This window comes from Lethenteron reissneri, chromosome 36 (genome assembly GCF_015708825.2).
Source record: "Lethenteron reissneri isolate LAM-NWPU_2019-01 chromosome 36, ASM1570882v1, whole genome shotgun sequence".
Taxonomy (NCBI): Eukaryota; Metazoa; Chordata; class Hyperoartia; order Petromyzontiformes; family Petromyzontidae; genus Lethenteron; species Lethenteron reissneri.
This window is the reverse complement of record NC_083814.1, coordinates 4818614-4840029: the sequence shown is the minus strand read 5'-3', so window position 1 is coordinate 4840029 and position 21416 is coordinate 4818614.

Sequence of the window (21416 nt, the reverse complement as noted above, 5' to 3'; positions counted from 1 at the left end):
TGTCTTGGTCACCCATCTTGTAGTCAAAAGTTCCTTGTTTCACCATGGCCTCCAGTAGCAACCAACAGTTATCCCTTGTGCTCTCGGGCTCCTTCTCACGATGGTCGGTTCACCTAACTTGTCATAGGTGAATGTTTTTGGCTGTCTTCTCTCTCGTTGAGGGTGGAGTCTCCTATCGTGATGACTACTCTCATCCTCTTCATCACTCTGTTCCAGATCCCTTGCAGATTCACCTGCTGGACTCAACTGCTCTCCTTCATTAGTTATAGCCAAATCGGTCTCACTATATTCTGATCCCTTCGGCGACAACCGTCCCTCAGTTGCTTCAGTTAACTGATATTCACTCTCTGAATCTGTCTCCCCGCTCTCTGTACCAGTTGGTGATAAATGTTCCTCGGCTGCTGCCGATAACTGTTGTTCACCTTCTGTGTTGTGCGGGTGGAATTCTTCAGCTTCTGGGTTCAATGGTGACTCCGTGTCTTGTATTACTGTAGCTTGCTGAACAGTTTTTGGCCAACTGAAGTAACCTCTGTCAAATCCATCCTCTGCTTCCAACTCACTGTCTGTTGGTTCCTTCATGTCTTTCCATGGGCCTCTCGTCCTTGTTTGGTGAGTTTTCTTTGTTGCTTTCTTACTCCGTTGGTTTTGTGATGGCTGCTCAGTTGGGAGGAAGTCACAAGGTAGCAGCAAATTCCGATGAATCACTTTGGTTCTCCCTTCACCGCTCTCAGGTTTCACCTCGTAAACTGGGCTGTCATTACTTTTTCTTCCAATGACAACATACACCTTGTCCTCCCAGTACGAGCGAATTTTGCCTGGTCTTCCTTTCTCATTCATATTTCTCACCAGGACATGATTGCCTTGTTGTAGCTCTGCCCCATGAATTTTCTTGTCATACTGGTCCTTCCCTTTAGTGGCTCCTTTTGTTGCACAGTCGGATGCTATCCTGTAGGCTTCCACCATCCGCTGTCTCCACTTCTCCACATATTGCGTATAGGATCCTTCCTCTCCCTGGTGTTCAAAACCAAAAATCAGATCCACTGGTAGTTTTGGAGACCTCCCAAACAGGAGATAAAAAGGCTAGAATCCTGTGGCTTCACTACGAGTACAGTTGTAGGCATGCACTATCTTGGCCAGGGAGCTCTTCCAATCTGTCTTCTGCTCTTCAGTCAGAGTCCTTAGCATGGACAGCAGGGTCCTGTTGAATCGCTCTACCTGTCCATTACCCTGTGGGTGGTATGGGGTAGTGTGGGAGCCTCTTATTCCACAATTTTTCTTTAATTGGGCCATTAGTTGATTCTCAAATTCTCTTCCGTGATCATGGTGTATTTTTGTGGGGAAACCAAATTTAAGGGCATTGTCATTGAATAGCTTGTCAGCCACTGTTTTTGCTGTTTTGTTGGTTGTAGCATAAGCTTGAGCAAACCGTGTAAAATGATCAATTACAACCAGGATATATTCATATCCCTGCTTACATGTTTCAAGGTGCAGGAAATCAATGGAAACCATCTCAAAAGGGTATGTGGTTTTGATGTTAGCCAAAGGTGCCCGTGTTGGTGTGTTTGGCTTTCTTTCCTTTAGGCAGTCACATACCTTTGTGACAAAATGCTCGACGTCGTTCTGCATCCCGGGCCAATAAAATCGATCTCTGATCAAGTTCAATGTCCTTTCCACGCCAAGATGGCCCATTTCCTGATGCATATACCAATGGGTGATACAGTTTAGGCAATACCAGCTGGGACCTGGTATTGGTTTTCCGGTACAGAATTCCCTCCTTACTGATGTGAAGCTTTGCCCATTCTCTTAATAATGCCCTCACCTCACGGTTTTCTGTCTGGCTGGCTTTTACCGTGGGCCTTTGATTTTTGCCTTTGTACTCCAATACTTTGCCAATGACTGGGTCTCTTTGCTGGGCTTGTCTGAGTTCACCCCTTGGGATCGGCTGAATCGAGCAAGCTCGTGAGTCACAATCCTTCTGTATTTCAATGGCATGGAGTGGTATCAATCTGAACCAGGCTGTTGATTCCTCATGCTGAATGGTGACTCCCTGCATTGTAGCACTAATCACCTCTGGGCTGACTTTTTCAGTACACTGAGCTATGAATCCATCAATGTCCAGGGGCATCCTTGACAGTCCATCCGCATCTGCATTGGTCCTACCTGGGCGGTACTTGATTGTGAAATCAAAGTCGCCCAATTCGGCAACCCATCTTTGTCCAGTTGCATTGAGTTTGGCAGTGGTGAGGACATATGTGAGGGGATTATTGTCTGTGTATACCACAAACGAAGGGGCATGATACAGATAATCCCGGAAACGTTCACAAACTGCCCATTTCAGTGCCAGAAATTCCAGTTTGCCTGAGTGAAGGTGGTAATTTTTCTCTGGTGGAGTAAGAGTTCTGGACCCATAGGCTATGACTCTCATTATTCCATCTTGCCTCTGGTAAAGGATAGCTCCCAGGCCTTCTTGTGAGGCATCGCAATGTAGGACGAATGGTTGATCAAAGTTTGGGTATGCCAATATCGGTGGACTGGATAGGTGATCAACCAATTGAATCAAAACTCTTTGGTGGGAATCTGTCCATGTTATTGGTGTTCTGCTCAGCAGTTGGCCTGATTTTGTTCCCTGTACTATTTTGTTCTTTTGAAATTGCCTAGGTGTTGTTACAAGCAAGTCATACAGTGGCCTGGTAATACTTGAAAATTCTGTATATACGACCTGTAGTAAGAAATGAATCCCAGCATCTTCCTGAGCTCTCCCACTGTTTTAGGCTTCCTCGCTTTAAGTGCTTGAACTGGGGCAATCTCTGCTGGGTCCATAGTATAGCCATCTTTGGATACGATTTTGCCTAAGTATCGCACCTTGCTCTGGAACAACTCACATTTCTTTGCTGTCAGTTTGACACCATGTTGTTGATACCGACGCAATACCATTTGTACATGCCGCACATGATCTTCAAAGGACTTGCTATGAACAAGGTTGTCATCCAGGTAAGGCTGACAGATTTCATCCCGAAGACCAGATAGGCAGTCCTCCATGCTCCTCTGGAATTCTGCTGGTGCTGAACTCAAACCAAAGGGAATACGCACCCACTCATATAATCCCCATGGTGTGATAAAAGCTGTGAGGGGGCGACTTTCTTCATCGAGGAAGCCTTGATGATAGGCTTTCCCTTGGTCTAAAACCGAAAACCAAGAACTCCCACTCAAACTGTCAAGCATGTCTTGGATCCTTGGGATGGGATGCCTGTCAGGAACCGACTTCCGGTTCAGCTCTCGGTAATCACAACATAGTCTCAGGTTTCCGTCTTTCTTCCTTACGCAGACTATGGGTGAAGAATATGATGATCTAGATTTTGTCACCCAGCCTCGATTGATCAAGTCTTGCAGATACTGCTAAACTTCATTATGCAATGGTTTTGGGACTGAAATCTACGTCTTTTGCACTGGAGTCCTATCCTTAAGGGTGATATGCATTTTCAATGAAGGTATGCTCCCAACATCATTGTCATCCCTTGCAAAAGAATGGCATTCCTCTCTGAGCATTATCTTGGCTGCCATTTGCTGCTCCTTTGTTAGGTGGTCCAGGTTTACCAATGGGTCCTATTTTTCGCATTGCTCTTTAATTGTTGGCCTCAGCTGCAGCCCCTTAGCTTTTGCTCCACCAGTTGTGTGGCCATCCTGTGTTTGTTGCCATCTCTGATCCTGACTTGGGGTGCCTTTGTGGTACGCCACAGGTCTTACTGCTGCTGGATACACAGATTTCACCGGCTGTAATTGTCCTAGGGTGACCCGCTGATCAAGTGTGATGCTGTGTTTGGTTGTGTTGATCACTGCGATTGGTATGCAGGATGAGTTGCCTCTACTCAGTGTCACCAGGACCTCGTTGATGTGTAAACCCTCTGGCCATTGGGGCTTCTCTTCAGGGACAAACAGCATCACTTCATTTCCCCCCAGCTGTCCCGAATGAGCACGACTTCGAACCATTGTGACTTGCCCTGGTGGTAGCACCACTCTCTGTTTGCCTGTCTTGACTGCCCCACCATCACTGTCCCGGTTGCCAGAAGACAACAGGTGGATGAGGACGTTTGTGTCTCCTGGAGTGATGGAGAAAGCCTCACCCACAACCCCTACTTTAATGGGGTCCACAATTGTCTCTCCTCCTTCCACCAGTCCATTGATGACCTCCTCGATGACATTAAAACCAATAATGTGATCTTCTGCAACCCTGGGGTCACTGGATACCAGCATTGGAATGAGAAAGCACTGACTGGTCCCCATATTACTGTTCAATCTGAATACCACCTCTATCCAACCTGTGAATGGTATTTCTGTTTGGTTAACTGCCATTCCAGTAATTGTACCCGTCCCCAAGAGCTCTTCAACTGGTCTCATTCTTGACTTAGGTAGATGCTTATTTCGCCATGCTTCATTTATAACACTGGCTTGAGCTCCTGTGTCCCAGAGGGCAGAGGTTGATACGTGATCCAGTAAACACTTCACCATGCATCTTTTCCCAATTAACTTTAACAGTCTGTTGTTGCATTTAGGCCTGAGAAAGCTAACCTTGCCCATATTTGGGTTCCTCCACTCTAGTGTTCTTTGACATTCTGTTTTCTTCTGTAATGTGTTGATTGCTCTGCAGAGTACCTTGTGTTCTTGCCAGTGTCGTTTTTGGCAGGTATTCGAGCAGTACTGTACTGCGTGACAACCCTGGCACTTCTGCAGTCTTACAACATCATTCTCTTCACGGAAACAGTAATGACACCCTTGGGACCCTGATTTGTAGGTTACTGCTGGTCCCCCTGCAGCAACCCTAGCCAGTTTCCCTGCTGCTGTCGAGAGGCTCGACATCCATGGGCCAGGTGTCCCGGCTGGCCACATTTGAAACAATGGTTACATGTACCACCTGCTCCAGCCTCTTGGCACATCCTACAGCCTCTTGGTTGTATTGCTCTGTCTTGGGCTGGTTGTTTCCAGTGTCCTCGCTTGGTGTCTGGGGTGACATCATCCTGCCACCTCTTCCTGATCTCTGCAACTTCAGCCCTTAACTCGCTTACCATATTTTCAATTCCATCTCGAGATGGCCTTTCAGTTGCTGATGTTTTGTTGCCCTCTTTTCTGGTCCTGACATTTCCGTTGTTGGATGGTGGTATTGGTGATGTAGCCACTTTAAATGGTCCCTGTGAGTCCTGCTGACTGCCTTCCCTACTCCCTTTCAACTCAGCTTGCATTTCATTCATCCGCGTTATTTTGGGAGCCAAATTCTGTTTTAGCTTGTTTTGTCTCTCAAGTTCCAAGCTGGCTGCTTCATTGGCTTTTTCAATCAGCATCTCATCAGTGACAGTGATGTCATCCAGATGGGGCTTTATTTGGAATTTTATAGAGTCACTGAACAATCCTGTGCCAATCGATCTCAGGAACTTCCTGCGTACCATATCTGGATTGTACTGGTCATCAGCTCCTTTTTCTTTAGATGCAAATAATAGTCTGTCCTTTAATTCGATAGCTCGGAAACAGAAAGTTCTGTGTAGTTTCTCTTGGCTCATGAGAGATGTTCATCAACTTCTGATAGAGATCAGATGTGCTTTCTTCTCTATAGTATCCTTTCAAAATGGTTTTTAACTTGTAAATAGTCAAATAATTTTTTATTTCTAGCATGTCCCTCAAATTTAGACCAGGACTGATTGCTCTGACTACTGCCTCAATGATGTCAGACTCGGCATATCCCTTACAGATTCCTGTGTCGATCTGGTGCATCAGATTGGTGTAAGATAACTTGTCTTTCTGCCCTCTTTCACCAATCTGCCCGCAGATCCTGAATTCTCTCCGTGACTTCCGGCACATTTCCTAGTCTGGCCATTTGTATGGGATTCAATGCTGCTGTAGTTTTTGTTCCACCTTCAATTGAGATTTTCTTTTCCTCAAGGGTTTTTCTGGATTCCTCTTGTGACTCTTGTATTTCACCATTCATATCTTCAGAAAGTTTTGATGGTGGCAGTGTTTGACGCGTTCCACTGCTGTCTTTGTCTTTCTTCTGTATTGTTTCAATGAAAGACAGCAGGTTTTGAATATATGCACAGGCCTCATCATCTTCTTCTTGGTCTTCAACTTCAACAAGTACTCTTTCTGCCATACGAATCAAAGCCCGTCTGCTTTTATCTTCACCAGTCTCATCATCATTGAAACACTTCAAATATCTGCATGTTTCCATGAGCTGGGCTTTCTGCAGCTGATTCAAAGCAGTACTGGCCTTGTCCTGCAGCTGTTCCAGTGCCATGATGTGAAGACCGTTCAGATTTTTGTACGAATATCTTTATATATTCTGCCTTTACAGTTGCTTGGTCCGTCTCCTTGGAAGAGTTGATCCCCGTCAGTGAACTCTGGGAAACTCTCCTGCCAGGCTCGCCAAAATATGTTGCACACTCGAAATGAAGGACGTGGACAGGTGCTCCAAATCGAGAGCAAGCACATTTATTTATTGTGGTTCATATGAATCTTGGGAAGAACAGCACCGTCACTCTGTAAAATGCAACAGCGCGTGTTACACGCAGCAATCCTTCCGAGACGCCATTAACCATGTGGCTGGTTTACACGTGCGGTTATTCATTAATCCTTTCTCTTAAACCCAATTCTACTGCTGATAAACCATCTTTGTCTTTGACAATCACATTTGCACATCACTATTCGAATATTACTTTAATCCTAAGCTGTATGTCTATCTATACCATCCACTTCTATCGGCATCTTACACCCATTATATGTACTGTATGTGTACAGTATACGTACTGTATATCACCATTGTACAGCTTACTACTTTACATGTGTTCTATGCTCAATAGCATTGCAAGTAGTCATACTCTGGGTACATGGGCATGGTTATAGACTAAACAGTATTAGAGTTAGAGAATTACAATGACAATAACTAATTACAGTGCGTCATCACTTTGCAATGCACAGTGCTAAAACGCCTCTAATTGCATATATCACAAACGAACAATTCAAAGCCAAGCTTAAAGTCTAAAACAAGTCTATAACAAATCTAGAACATTTATATAACGATCAAAAACAACCTTTGGGTCCTTTACCTGTAAAATGCAACAGCGCGTGTTACACGCAGCAAATCTTCCGAGACGCCATTAACCATGTGGCTGGTTTACACGTGCGGTTATTCATTAACCCTGCCAGCCACCTACAGGCCCGACTCAGACATTACATGTTGCTGTACACACATGCATTGATGCATTGCACAGCACATCAGGACCTTCACAGAACCACACTTTACTCCCTTGCTGCACAAGGACACACTTAAAAGAGTGATCCATTCCTAATGTGCCACATATAGTTGTGTAGAGATATAGTTATATGTCTCTGTGGGTCGCGCCAGCCACAGTGCTGGAGGGACACCGAGCAACATGCATCGTGCCTCAACCCGTTTTGTCTGCAAGAAGACGCTCATTCATCTCAAATCCCAGGGGGCTGTTTTGTCCGGTGTGCCCAGGGAGTGGGGGCACGCGTCCACGGGAACGATGCTTCAGAGATGCTCTGCCTCTTCCCCCTTAGGGTCCCAGCTACTTAGGTCTGGGGAGCCGCCGACCTCGTCGCCGGTTTCGGCCCAAGTCAGAGGCGGGCAACCATCGCCGGGTCCTTACTCTCCGGTCGGGCGGCCTTCTCCTTCGCCACCTGGAGAGGGACCGTGGGCCTTGGGCCAGCCTTGTCACGCGCCGGAACCACCCGCGGAGGCCTCCCCCAACCCGGCGGGGGGCCCGGCGACGAGGACGCACCTAAAAACTGTCCACTTCCGTTAACTTTTACCGGCACGCCGCCATTCATGCACACCATCGGTTGGCAGGCTCGCTTGCGAGCCGGGGGGGGGGGCAGGGGCTTCACTCCCGCTGTGGCTTAAGAGCTCTCCGACACTCCACACACTTTGATCAATCAATAGATTATTAGAGTGTTTTGGTGTTGAAAATATAGGCACTTTTTTAAATAATATAATTGATAACACATGTTATTAGTGTAGCGCTATTCATGAAGAAGGCACAAAATGGCTGACTTAGAGCTTGATTTTAACATTGAGCTAATGGGGGTGAGCAGAACAGGCTTTTTGCAAAGGTGAAATTATATAAGAATAATTATTTTATATATTTGTCAGGAAAATATGATTTCCCTAATTTACAAATTAATATAATCTGATATTAAATATTGCTTTATGAATTATATAAATACATATTGTTTCGCTTATGTATGCCCAGGACATTTAGCAGCCACTACGGATGTTTTTTGGCAGATGTTTGATGTTAGATATTAAAATGTTTGTTGTTAAATGTTTGTTAAATAATATGTACATTAAATGTTTGTGGATATGATAAGCGGCTGTTATCATAATTGAGATTTGGGCGGATTTCATGCTGAGAAATTGAGCTGCGGTGTTATGACCTGGAGAGTGTTTCTGATCGCTATTGCAGATATGCAATTGCCCTTTTGAGGAAGACTTTGAAATCAAGTTTTGCCATTTCACAAACCCCTAGTGCTCAGCTGTTGTGGAGTTGCACACTTCTCCGGCAGACAGAACACAACACAGAGTACCTACTCATCTTCTCTGAACATTATTATTTTTATTGTTGTTGTCGTTGTTTATTTAGCCAACCTGTCCCCTCGTTAGGATTCGCGACAAGAAAAGTGGGACGAGGTGGACCGGCTACATAGGATTGCAGAAAATGAATGTTGTGCCTACCCATAGTTGTTCACAGCTTTTTAATTTACATAGACGAAGTTGTTTTATCTAGAGCAATAAAAAGAAAGCTGAGGTTACAACTAGGGATTTATAAGTCACAAGGAGATATGTGCTTGGTAAGGTCCCCATGACAAGCTATGATTTACACTATGGGAACCTCATTTGCCAGTAAAAAAAATGATAATTGTTTTTTTACCCTTCTATCTGGCGTCATCTGGTCCAACCCATGTGAGACTAGGCTCTAAGGAAAGCTGTCTCGGGTGTGGACCAATCAACTTCAAGGACAGTGCACATTATCAGAGTTATGTCTTTTGTTTGTATTTATGACTGCAGGTATTGCGGTCTATGCAAACATGACTCCTTGTAAAAAGGTGTCAGTTTTGTTGCCAGATAGAAGGGTAAAAAACCAATTATCGAGCTATGATTTATCAAACCTTAGGAAACTTGGTAAATAATGTATACAGGGAAATATAATATGGAGGCTCAGGTGTCATCGAGTTTGTTGAATAATACACTTCATTTCATTTTCCACACTTGAATGAAGGTCTCCCCACAAATATCACATTCCTTATGATCCTGCAATGCCACAATGCATTTGACAGTCAATCCACAGGTACCAATTTAATTGCTCCATGTATGCATTGAGTTTCCTTTGGACACCTCTCACAAGGCAGTCCATTTGTTAATGTAGAATGTAAATTTTCCAAAAAAAAGACTTTGTTTAAAACGAATCAAATGCTTTATCCATATCAGCTTATATCTATGAATGGAGGTAGTTTGGCAAAAGGCCTCATCATGATTTGACTTATTCAAACACGTAGTTTCATTAAAACTTATAGCAGATTGTAAACGTTTCCGAATTGAATATATTTTTATAAAGTCAGTCAGTCACGTGGGACGAGTGACTTGACTGCAACCATGTAATGTATTGATCACACCACTGCTGACAGAAGGGTCTCCACTGCACTGACATATGTAGGAGTTATGACATGGGTTATTGAGTGCAGTGTTTGATTGCCAATGTATTCCTACAGAGCAGCGGTTCTTAACCTTTACTGCAGCCTTTTTAATCGTAAACAAATGTAAATACATAGGTTTGATTAAACAAAGTAGTTGTACGTGCCCGTGCTTAATTTGTGTTTTGATGTTTTACCTTCTAAAATAATCTGGCATGTCTCGCACCCCCAGGAGAAGGCATCTCACACCCCCAGGGGGTGCGTGCACCCTAGGTTAAGAACCACTGCTATAAAGAAACTGTATATCTACCATGTGCATCGCAGGTTTTTTCCTCCCTTTCCTCTTTCCAGATACTTTCAGCTCTAGATTGACCTCATAACCTTGGTCACGCTAACATGCACCAGAATATCATGCTTTGACTTACATCTTTAGTTTGAAGAAGCGTTTCCAATTTTAAATGTATAATATAACGTACATTTTGCATTTGATGCATGTGTGATAATTATGGTGTATGAGCCATGTTCATGTAATGTGAGCTTTTATCCGGGTCGTTGGCGGATTACAACTCGTCACGACGATTGGCTCTGCCGGTCCTGGTTCATAGCCAATGGGGGGAAGCCTAGGGGCGTGGCCCTGACGTAATGGAAAGGTGACAGCTGGTTGTAGAGGATTGGTTCTGCTAGCTTTAGCCACAGCCAATGGGGAGACGAGTCAGGGGCGTGGTCCCAGGAGCCTCTGGAATATTCCATAGAGGCTAACCAAGATTGGTGGAAACGTACCATGTGACCTGGGTATTAAATAGGGGTGGAGACGTATGACAGGTGGTTAGAACGGGAACGAACAGAGGAAGGGGGGCCACGTGGAAGCGGGGCTCTGGGTTGTCACGTGGCAGTGTGTCTTTCTCTCTATCTGTCCCTCTCACGCTGCTTGTCAGCAGCGTGAAGGAAAGCTGTAATGCAAAGTTGAATAAAAGACCGGATCCCAGAAGTCGCCTCAACGAGTTTTATTACATTCATATGTTTTAAAATGTCTCACGGCACACGGTTTTTGAATAGCCAGAAGTGCCCCAAAAAAGTAAAGGTGCTGCCCTGCAATTGCTTGCTTCACTCCACTTCTGGCAGAAGGGGCTCCCCCTAGAAGCTCTTGAGAGGGTATTTTGGCCTACTCTTCAAGGCTGACCAGAAATCTCGGAAGGGGTGGGAGTACCAACACTTTTCCCCACCATGCGACCTGCCAATTAACTGTGGTGTAACCCATATCTACAAAGGCAGGCAGGGGATTTATACAAAGGCAGCCAGGGGATTTCATAAATGTGTCCTATTGTTTCAGCTGCTTCTACTGAGGGACTGCACTGGTAATCTGTGGATTGCAAGTTCAGTGTGCTGACCACTGCACCATGGAAGCATTTACAGAGCACTATGCAAAGTTTACTCTCCATATTAACCATCTATTTTATTCTTATATTTTATTAAAATTGACACAGGAGCTAACCAACATTTGTGCTTCTCTACAATCCAATTGTCAAGGCAAAAGAGACAGGGAAAGAATGGCCTTTCAAAATGCCTGGATATTACGACAATGTGACGTGTACAAAGAACCCACAAAATTTGTATATGTTGCAAAAAAATTTGTAGCTTTTGCTGCCACAATGTCACTCCTAAAATGGTAGCATCTGCAAGAATTGGACAAACATACCAGTGTTTTTGGTTTTCCTATAATTTAATGATTTTCATTGCTTAACGTCTGTAATTTGAACTATAGGTATTTAAAAAAAATCCTTTTGATATGAAAATTATAGCCTTTTAAACTTCAAGGACGAACGCCTCAGAGTTTGCCTTGAGTAAGTAATGTGGGACAAAGAGTGTAAACATCAAACGCAATTTAGCTTCCACATATTTATTCCGCTCTCAAAACCACCCTAGGTACACATGGTATGTACGGTGCGAAAAAAGTTCAACATACATATTCTTCAATGTTTTCCAGTTGTCCCTCTGACAGACACCTTCAATTGTTTAGCAAACATGTCGTACACGATCTCAGTTTTGCTCACATTTGCAGGGTACTGTTAATGGCAAATGTTATAGTGGGGTCAGTAGAGATGGGTGGAAACAGATGCAGGGTATTGTACGAAAGATGGTTCAAGAAGGGAAGTAGAAGACGGTAGCGTCTGCTGTAAGAATCTACCGGGAAAAAGTGCTGGAAGTTACCAGGGCATGACCGAGCGGGTATATAAAGGGGAGCGAGGTCCGGGTCGGGGCGCTGGCTCGGGGACTGCAGGATGACTACAGGTGGACAACATTTGGGCCGACTGTTGGAGATCTACATGGTGGAAACCATAAAGAAAGGCTGATCGAGATTAATCTAGTGTAAACCACCGGGGCTGTAGATAGTCATAGCCTTGTGAAACATGTGAGTCACACTCTCGCCTTGTAAATACGTTATCGTGAACTAAATCATCTAGAAAATGGAACCTGCGAAGGAGCTTCTTTACACATTGATACTGAACTGGACCTAACTTTGCAGCCTTCTGTAATGTTATTATAACTTTTCCTGCAGTTTTTATTTCACGAATATTTCCACCGTGATTTTTTTTCTTTCATCGGCATTATGCCTACTCCACCACTTCGTCCAGTCAACATACTCGCATACAAACATTTGTTTGTGTTTGATAAGGAGTGGCACAGTGGTGAGAACACTGCACTCCAAACCCGATGACCTGAGTTCGATTCATATAAGTGGCTAATATAAGTTGCAAGGGGTATCTAAATCTGACCGTGGTCTCCCCGAAGTTGAATCCACATTTTAATATAAATGAGTACCTGGTATGGTGTGTAATCATCGCAACTGAGAGGAGTAAAGTCGCCTGGGATTGATACTGGCCACACCATGCCCTTATGCAACCACGATGGCCTGAGCAGGTGCTTTTAACTGCATTTTTCCAGTTCCCCTTCCCCCCTCCTGACCTTTTCCATGCCCCTCTTTACCCCATCATCCTTCCCTCCCCATATAAGCTTTTATGTTCTCACTTGTGGTCCCCACTTGGCTGGGGCAGAGAGCCCATATTTTCACCCTCATTAAGCCCGGGCGCACCAGTCTCCCTCACCCCTGTACTGTGACCCGTGCTTTGTACTGGGCTCGTGTTGAGTCGCAATACAAAAAAAACAGCACTTTTCCCAGCAGTTGTGTAATACTATACGTGGGATCTTTTGTGTGCGTGTGTGATGGCGAGGCTAAGTGATGGGTGACCAAGGTTGGATTCCTGGCTTCACGGAACATTAGGCACTGGGTCTGAGTTACCCGACTGCATCTGGCCTGTTCTTTTCTATGTCAACTAAACATGAGCAAGAAGAAGACGAATAGAGTTAATTGTGAGCCACATAACCCCCTCACATGCAGTGTCAGTGTTTAAAAGGTCCTCTCCCTATAAAACTGTATGTCCTCAGGATGGTCCCTTCACGGATCCCAAGGGCTTTTTTTTAAGTCACTGCACTCTCGAATCTCCTCCTTTATATGGAATCACAAACTCGTATGTATCAGTTACCTCTCCCTCATACTATCTCTAAATGAGGGTGGTCTGGGTCTCCCAGACGTTCAGAAAAACTCTAGGGTCGTGGGCTTGTAAATTGTGAAGTGCTGGCTTGAACCAGGAATAGGTCAAACTGTGCTATCTGGAGGGGTTTGGCTTTGCAATAAAAGAAAAAAAAGACTGCAAGGGATACAGCCACTATAGCCAGTTTGTGTGGCACTAATGAGTTGTGAAGACCACAAAACCCCCCTTTTGACCCCCTACACAGACGATCGATGTTATGGGGTAACCCTTCTTTGAAAGTGGGGGGCAAAGTCATACAATGGACCAGTTGCAGGACGTCTGGCCTGAGAAATGTTGAGGATCTGTTGTCTTTGGGAGCGTGCTGCTTTTTGATAACGTGTCGACCGACTTTAAAATCCCCCGTTCCCATTTTTTTAGATATCTCCACATTAGAGACGCTATAACAAAAAACGTTATCTTCCTCCCTACACAATGTCCCCACTTGGTTGGAGCAGCGGGCCCCATTCCCCTTCTTTCCTCCCCCTTTCATGTGGTCCCGCTGCGCCATCATTGAAACCTTTCGGTGTGTTGTATTTTGTAGTAATAAAACCTTTTTTTTTATTGAGTTTGAGCATGACATATCGTGAGAAGAGATGATGGACGAGATGGTAAACAAGAGTGTAAGAACGGCGGCCGCCAAGGGATGGACCGTGTCTGACAGTACGTCCACCAGAGAGATGGAGTGATATAATCAGCACGTGTGCAGGTGCTTAGACAGATTGCTAAAATCCAGGTAAATATACACAGGGTAATACATGACGTTGCTAAATATATTTTGATAATCACATATAATAAACTGAAGACGAATAATTACAAAAATTACAAACATTAATATTTTATCTGCAAATATGCACTTTTTTTACAACTAACGAATATATATATTCGTTTGGGAATTAAACAAGTTGTCATTCACATTTTTTTTAATCAGGTACAGTATTTCTGAAGATCTTCCTTTGCAACCTTGCAATGACCCTTTCATGACTAAACATACAAAAAAATATGCTTCCTGGTCAGCACCAACTAGTGTATGCTGAAACCAGTTTGAGAAAGTTGTCAGCATGAATGGCTTATGTGTGAAGCAGATAAGTAGGGGCTGGGTGTTCCTGCTGTTTAAACGTTACGCAGCATCAATGAGATAAGTTCTCCTCCTGAGAGAAGCAGTTTCACAAAAAAATAGAGAAAGCATCTGTAAGTGGGGTAATATACCCCTTCTCTCATGATTAGTTTTAGATAAAGATTTCAAGATCGACAATGAAGCTGAAATGTTTTGCTTTAATAGTTTTGCTATCATTTGCAGGTAAGGATGATTTATTTTCCATTCGAGCCAATATAAACTGCGAATTATTTGTGTATGATGACCAAAATATGTAAAATAAAAATTGTAATAAATGTGAATGTAATTAAAATAGATACCTCGCAATTTGTTTCAATTGTAAATCGTAATGCCATGTGATTTAACAACGCGAAATGTTAAACGCATGATTTAAATGTATCCTTAAATAAATAAAGACATTAATTATCATTGACAAGTGACACAATTACAAGTATATACTTAAGAGTAATTAAGTGATACTAAATGAAATATGTATTGTAATGTTTCATAAGCTAATAAAATTATTATCTGTATTTACAATAATAACACACTCCATTTGCTCTTGTTAATTGTTGACTATTTTACGGCCAAGAATAATAAAATGTGACATTGTCAGCTGCATGCCTTTGATGAGCATTTACTAAAAATCTCCACACTTTGACTAAATATCCTCTGTGGCGTTCAATGCTCATTAGATAAGCACAATAGCCATAATTTCTACAAGTGTACACGTCAGCTAGTAGCATAGATATAAAAAATAATTTCTTGGATTTTAAATCATTAATATTTTTTAAAGCTGGTCCTGTTGCAGACTTGTTTCTTGAAATATGTGTAAAGTAGAGGAGCATGCATATTTTTTTTCATCTTTTTGATTTTTTTTATTAAAATAAAAACTGTATGTGCAGTGAATAATTAAACATGCCCATAAAAGAAGGGCTTTTTTTGTTTTTGGTTAGATCGCGTACATGTAAATGTGTTGTTAAACCTGCGACCACCCGACACAGCCGTTTATTAAGGTTTTTCACGTAAACAAAACATACCAATTCGTTACTAGTTCAGGACACTGGTGTGTTGGAGAGTAAACCCACAACATGTATAATTAGAGTACAACGTTTAACTGGTAATTACAACCAACTTCATCAGGCGACAGCCAGAGTTAATTACCGACTAAACGTCGTACTCGAATTGTACTTGTGGGTTTACTCTCCAACACACCGATGTGCTGTACTAGTAACGAATTTATATGTTTTGTTTACGTGACAAACCTTACTAATTCGCTATGTCGAGCGGTGGTGGGTTTAATGACACGTATATTTACGCTATCACACCCAAAAAAAACCTTCCATTATAGATAATATTGGTCGCAAAAGCCTACGTTTTAAACTGAACACTACATGTATGAATTCACTGCTGGATGAGGGCATCCCCATCACATGCGGATTCATGCTGGTCAGTGTGGGTTGATGAAAGCAGGACGCAGAGGCGTGGGAGTATTGAAGTGCGGTGCAACTAAAGATTGTTCTGCTTTACTCATTATTCCAAAGACCAGACTTTGTTCTATGGGAGACAGAACTTTTCCCACTAGGTTCCGTGATTGTGTAATTCCCTTCCTCAGTCCATTCGGGAATTTGAGTATGTTCCACTTTTAAAATCGCGACTTTAAGCTCAGCTTTTTTTACACAGGCTCTCTCTCCATAGGTTAATCTTCATGTATAGCACTTTGAGCCCTTGTGAAAAATGCGCAATAGAAAGCCTAGTTTAATATTAATACTACCTCTGAATTACGACAATATAGTACAGCCCCTCAGATGCTTATGACAACCCAGTAGTTACCCATATTTCAAATACAGCAGAAATACGAAATCCCAATAATCCACAGATTCCTACAATGACCAGCAGTTATAATTCCTGATTGCTCCCGTAATCCACGACACACTGCGGCGGGACTACAAAACACGATCTATAGAAATTAGCGAGAACTAACGCAGGGCTGCAGGGAAATGTGAAATTTATACACATTTTTTTACAGAGATATATATTTTTTGCAACACCATTAACTAGCTGTGCCAATGTAATTTGTTTAGTAGAAGTATTTGTTGTATGTATGTTGAACTTCTTTCACACCCTATGTAGCCAACCATGCTAATCGGAGGTACAGGGGGCAGGACAACAAACTAAGCACAAAAAGCAGTTCTGAAGGAAGGAGTTTTCAATCTACATTTAAAAGTGCATAGCTTCAGTGGCTTCCTAATATTGTACGGAAGAGGGTTCCAGATTGCTGCCAAAGTGAGTTAAAAAGCGTGCGATCCAGTGACCGTCTTTGTTCAATCACTAGCCAAAATCCACTGCAAGGATCACTTGAGATGAACAAGATATTGGGGTTCATTTGTGGAAGGCACTTTGTGTGTAATGAGTGCGACCTTATCATGTATTCATTCGGCAATGGGAAGCTAATGAAGCTCGACCAGCACTGAACGTGAATAGTGGATATGTTGCATACCCATCACGACACATGCCAAAGTGTTTTGTACATGCTAAAGTTTGGTAATGTTATTGCCAGACGTCCGGTAGAGTAGCGAGCGGCAATAATCAAGCCTTGTCGATACTATGCTACACGCCACCGTGCTGGCTATTTCACGACTCAATAGTGGTCGAATGTGTCATAGAGCCCTAATATGAAATCGCAGGACCTGACTATATTTTGCACGTGGTGATCAAACAACATATTCTGGTCGAGTATAGTGCCGAGGCACTTTAGATGAGTAGAAAACAGAATTCTTGAATATTAAATCTAAATTTGCACCATTTGCACCATTCGTGTCTTCTCAGAACTGTATAATATGCAAGTTCATCATTGAGCAACATATCCACTATTCACGTAACATGCTTTCCCTGTTATCCACAAATGCATCCGGCCGATGAATGGAATTGCACAGCTAATTACTCCAATAATCCGTGGCACACTGTATCGGCGCTAATCTTTATAGATTACAAGCGGGAAGTACCCGGTGTTGCCTGGGGGGAAAATACATTTCAAAACTTCTCTTAAAAACATAACATATACATACACAAGTACTAAGCTATTGTGAAAGCCTGGTGTTCCGTTTGTCCATCAACAAAATTATAAGAGGCTTGAAGAAGTCCTGAATCAAAAAGTAGTATAAAGTGGTGGGTAAATAGTTGATCTAAACGGTTTTCGAAAATTGTAGACCTCCCCCCCCCCCCTCAAAAAATATTTTTACCCCCCCCATAGGCATATATACCTACACACCCTACATACAATAGAGTGAGTAGTATCTAGTGACTCTATAGTAGTATCTGGCTCTACAGTAGTATCTACCGACTCTAAAAGTAGTATCTGCTCACTCTATAGTAGTATCTGCCGACTCTATAGTAATATCAACCAACTCTTTCATATTAAATACTGACTCTACAGTAGTATATAATGACTATAGTAGTATCTACTGAATCTAGTCATATCTATTCACTCTATAGTAGTGTAATAAAAGACTCCGTCAGGCACTGCTGGTCTCCGCTTGTCTTTTATTTAGGTTCTTCTCCGCACCCCCCACTGGCCTCCTCTCGGACCAGTGTCGTCTCGCGCGCGCCCCTGCGCACGCTCCCTCTCGCGTGCCACGCCCGCTCTCTCTCTCTCGCGTGCTCCGCACGCTCTCTCGCTCGCGTGCTACGCCCGCTTTCTCTCTCTCGCGTGCTCCGCACGCTCCACCTTCGAAGCTCCTCGGCTATCCATGTGGCCCCCCAAGGTGCCCCCCGGGCCCCCGGCCCCCACCTTGATCCAGTCACGTGTCCAGCCGGGTTCACTGAGAGTGCCACGGCTTTACACAACCCCCGTGGCCTCACCCACGGTCTCCCGATCCCTGAACCGGCACTGACGTCATTCCCGCCTCTAGACGGGATGACGTCATCTGTGTTTAGACCCGTGTGGTAGTGACGCTCCCCCGCATAGTGACGTCACACGTGTACGTGTGTGTGTGTACCCAGTAGTGACACTGCAAGTCACTACATCACCCCCCCCCCAACGTAAAATTACAGCCGACCCGACTGTGATAATACCAAAACAAGCCCGTGTGCCCCCAACAACGTGAATAAATAACCGTAGGTAATAAATAACGCAAGAACATATGTACAACACAACAGAATACACAACACAGATGACGCACGCTTGCAACAATAAAGAACCCAGAACATGACACACGCGTGGAAGTGTTATTTGAAGCGTGCGGTGCGGGAGCAAGTCCGCGTGGCCGGACCCCCATGTGAGGCGAGCCGAAGCACGCCGGAGGGCGATGGGGTAATGTCAACACAGGTGGGCGGCTGCGGCCTCTCCGGCAGGGGTGGCGGGGCTAGGGGAGGTCCATGGGGCGACCCCCGCACTACCTGGAGCGGGACGTCCGGACGAGCAGGTGTGGAGGGAACCACGGGTTCCGGTTCTGCGGACAGGACCACAGAGCCACCCGGAGGGAGCACCTCAACAGGTGCGTCCCCCAGTTCATTCGGCGCACCAGACATGCAGCCCTCAGGGATTGGGGCTGAATGAACACGCCGGGGTGAAACGAACGGTTTAAGCCGCGATGGGTGAACAAACCAAGACTCGACGACCGAACCATATTTTCACACACTGAGGGCGGTCGGCTTCCACAACTTCGACCGGCCCACACCAAGGTTTGTATAACTTTGGGGACGTCCCGATCGGCACCTGCGGGCAGTGCAGCCAGGCCCTGTCCCCAGGGACCCACTGTTTGCCCGACACCCGACGGCCCCGCAAGTGCTCGTTGGCTCCCTGGCTTAGCAGCCGAATGTGCCCTGGAGGCCTCGCGCGCCTCCGGGAGATGCTGAAAGGTGAAGCACATTGGATCGGGAATGGCCATCTTGGCCTTAGAAGGGCTCACCTTGAGCTGAATGTCAATGGGTGGGCTAGGTTCCCAGCCATACATTAGAAAGGGCGAGTAGCCCGTGGAAACATGGGGGGCCATTCTGTAGGCCACAAGCACCCCCAGGATGCGTAGGTCCCAATATTTTTGTGACTCGTCAACCTGGTGGCTCAACATTGAAACTAGGGTCCTATTAAGCCTTTCCACCATTCCATCCGTTTGGGGGTGGTAGGGCGAGGTGCGAACCTTCTCGGTGCCCAGAAGGTTGCATACTTCATTCAGCAGGCTGGCTGAAAAATTGCTCCCTTGGTCAGTAAGGAGGCGCTCCGGGGCCCCCTTGTCCAGCACGTACCCGTGCAGGAATGCCTCAGCAATGCTGACAGCTGTCTGATTGGGGAGCGGCCAAGCAACAGGCCACCGTGAGAAATATTCGACCCCCACAAGCAAATATTTGTTTCCCCTGGCCGTAGTGGGGAAAAGACCCAATATATCAAGAGCCACAAGCTCATTAATGCGGGACACTGTAATAAATTGCAAGGGTGGGCAGCATTTAACAGGCAGCGGCTTCCGGCGTGCACACTGCACACAACCCTTGATGATATTCGCGACATCCGCCGCCATGCCAGGCCAAAAATAATCAAATTTCAGGGCGGCAAGCGTCTTGTGCCATCCCAAATGCATCAGCCGTTCATGAACGGCGACGACCAACCTGCCTCTAAGGAATGTGGGCACCAAAATGTTATGACACTGCAGCCTGCCGTCCCGACACATTGTAGCAAGCCCCCTTTGAGGACAACAGGAGCAACCTCTCGACGGCCTGCGGCATCACGCAGCACATCAACACGGCGGTGCAATTTCAGGAGGGAAGCGTCCTCACTCTGGAGGTGCCCCCACTCAAAGTGGGACAACTCCAAAACAGTATCACAAGGGACAGGGGTCTCGGGGGAGGACGTCGATGCTGCCACAACAACGGGAGCAGACGACTGCGCCTCCGGAGACCGACAGCGGAGCAAACCCAACAAGCAGACACAATGGCCGCCGGAGGGAAGCCACAACAATGCATCGGCGTTAGTGTGCCGGGTCCCTTTACGATGCGATATCCGAAAGGAATAATCCTGGAGGATTTCCAACCAGCGCGACAACTGTCCCGAAGGCTGGACAACACGCAATGCATATTGTAGGGCGGCGTTATCGGAGGGCACCCCGAAAGTCCTGCCATATAAATAGGGCCAGTACTGCTGCACACAAAACACAATGGCGAGCAGCTCTCTCCGCATTACACAATAACGCTGTTTGGCCGGCGAGAACACCCTGCTCCCGTACGCCACTACCCTCTTGACACCGCCAATCACCTGCGACAATACCGCACACCGATGCCCGTATTACTGGCATCGGTGTCCAGGATAAATGGTAGGGAGAAATCAGAGTACCGCAGGGGAGGGGGGCGCACCAACCAATCCCGGAGTGCAACAAAAGCAGCCTCCTCCTCCACACTCCAGTGAAATTTCTGCCCCTTTGCCATGAAAGTGTGGAGGCGCTTGGCAATGGTGGCGAACCCAGGCACAAAACGACGATAATACGAAGCGAAGCCGATAAAACTGTGGATCTCACCCACGGACGTGTGGGTGGGCCATGTGCGCACACACGCAGTTTTATCAGGATCAGTCGCGATGCCCGATTCGCTCACAATATGTCCGAGGTACAGCACCGACATTTGCAACAAATGGCACTTTTGGGGCTTGAATTTTAGATTAACCTGTCTCATCTTGAGAAAAACAGCGCGCAACCTCCCGAGGTGCTCCTCAAACGTGCGTCCGAACACAATTACATCATCTAGGTAAATTAGGCAGGAGTCCCACTGGAGTCCTGCCAAGACCAATTCCATTAACCTCTGGAAGGTAGTCAGGGTGGAGTGTAAGCCCATCGGATGAATGTTGAATTCGAAAAGGCCTTGCGGCGTTCGAAAAACCTGGAGGAATCATCAAGAGGCAACTGCCAGAACCTTAAAAGGAGATCAAGCATAGAAAAGAATTTGGCCCATGCGAACGCGTCCAACGAGTCATCCATACGGGGCAGGGGATAGGCGTCTGCCACCGATACTTTACTGAGTTTGCAGAAGTCCACGCAAAAGCGCAGACTCCAGTCGTG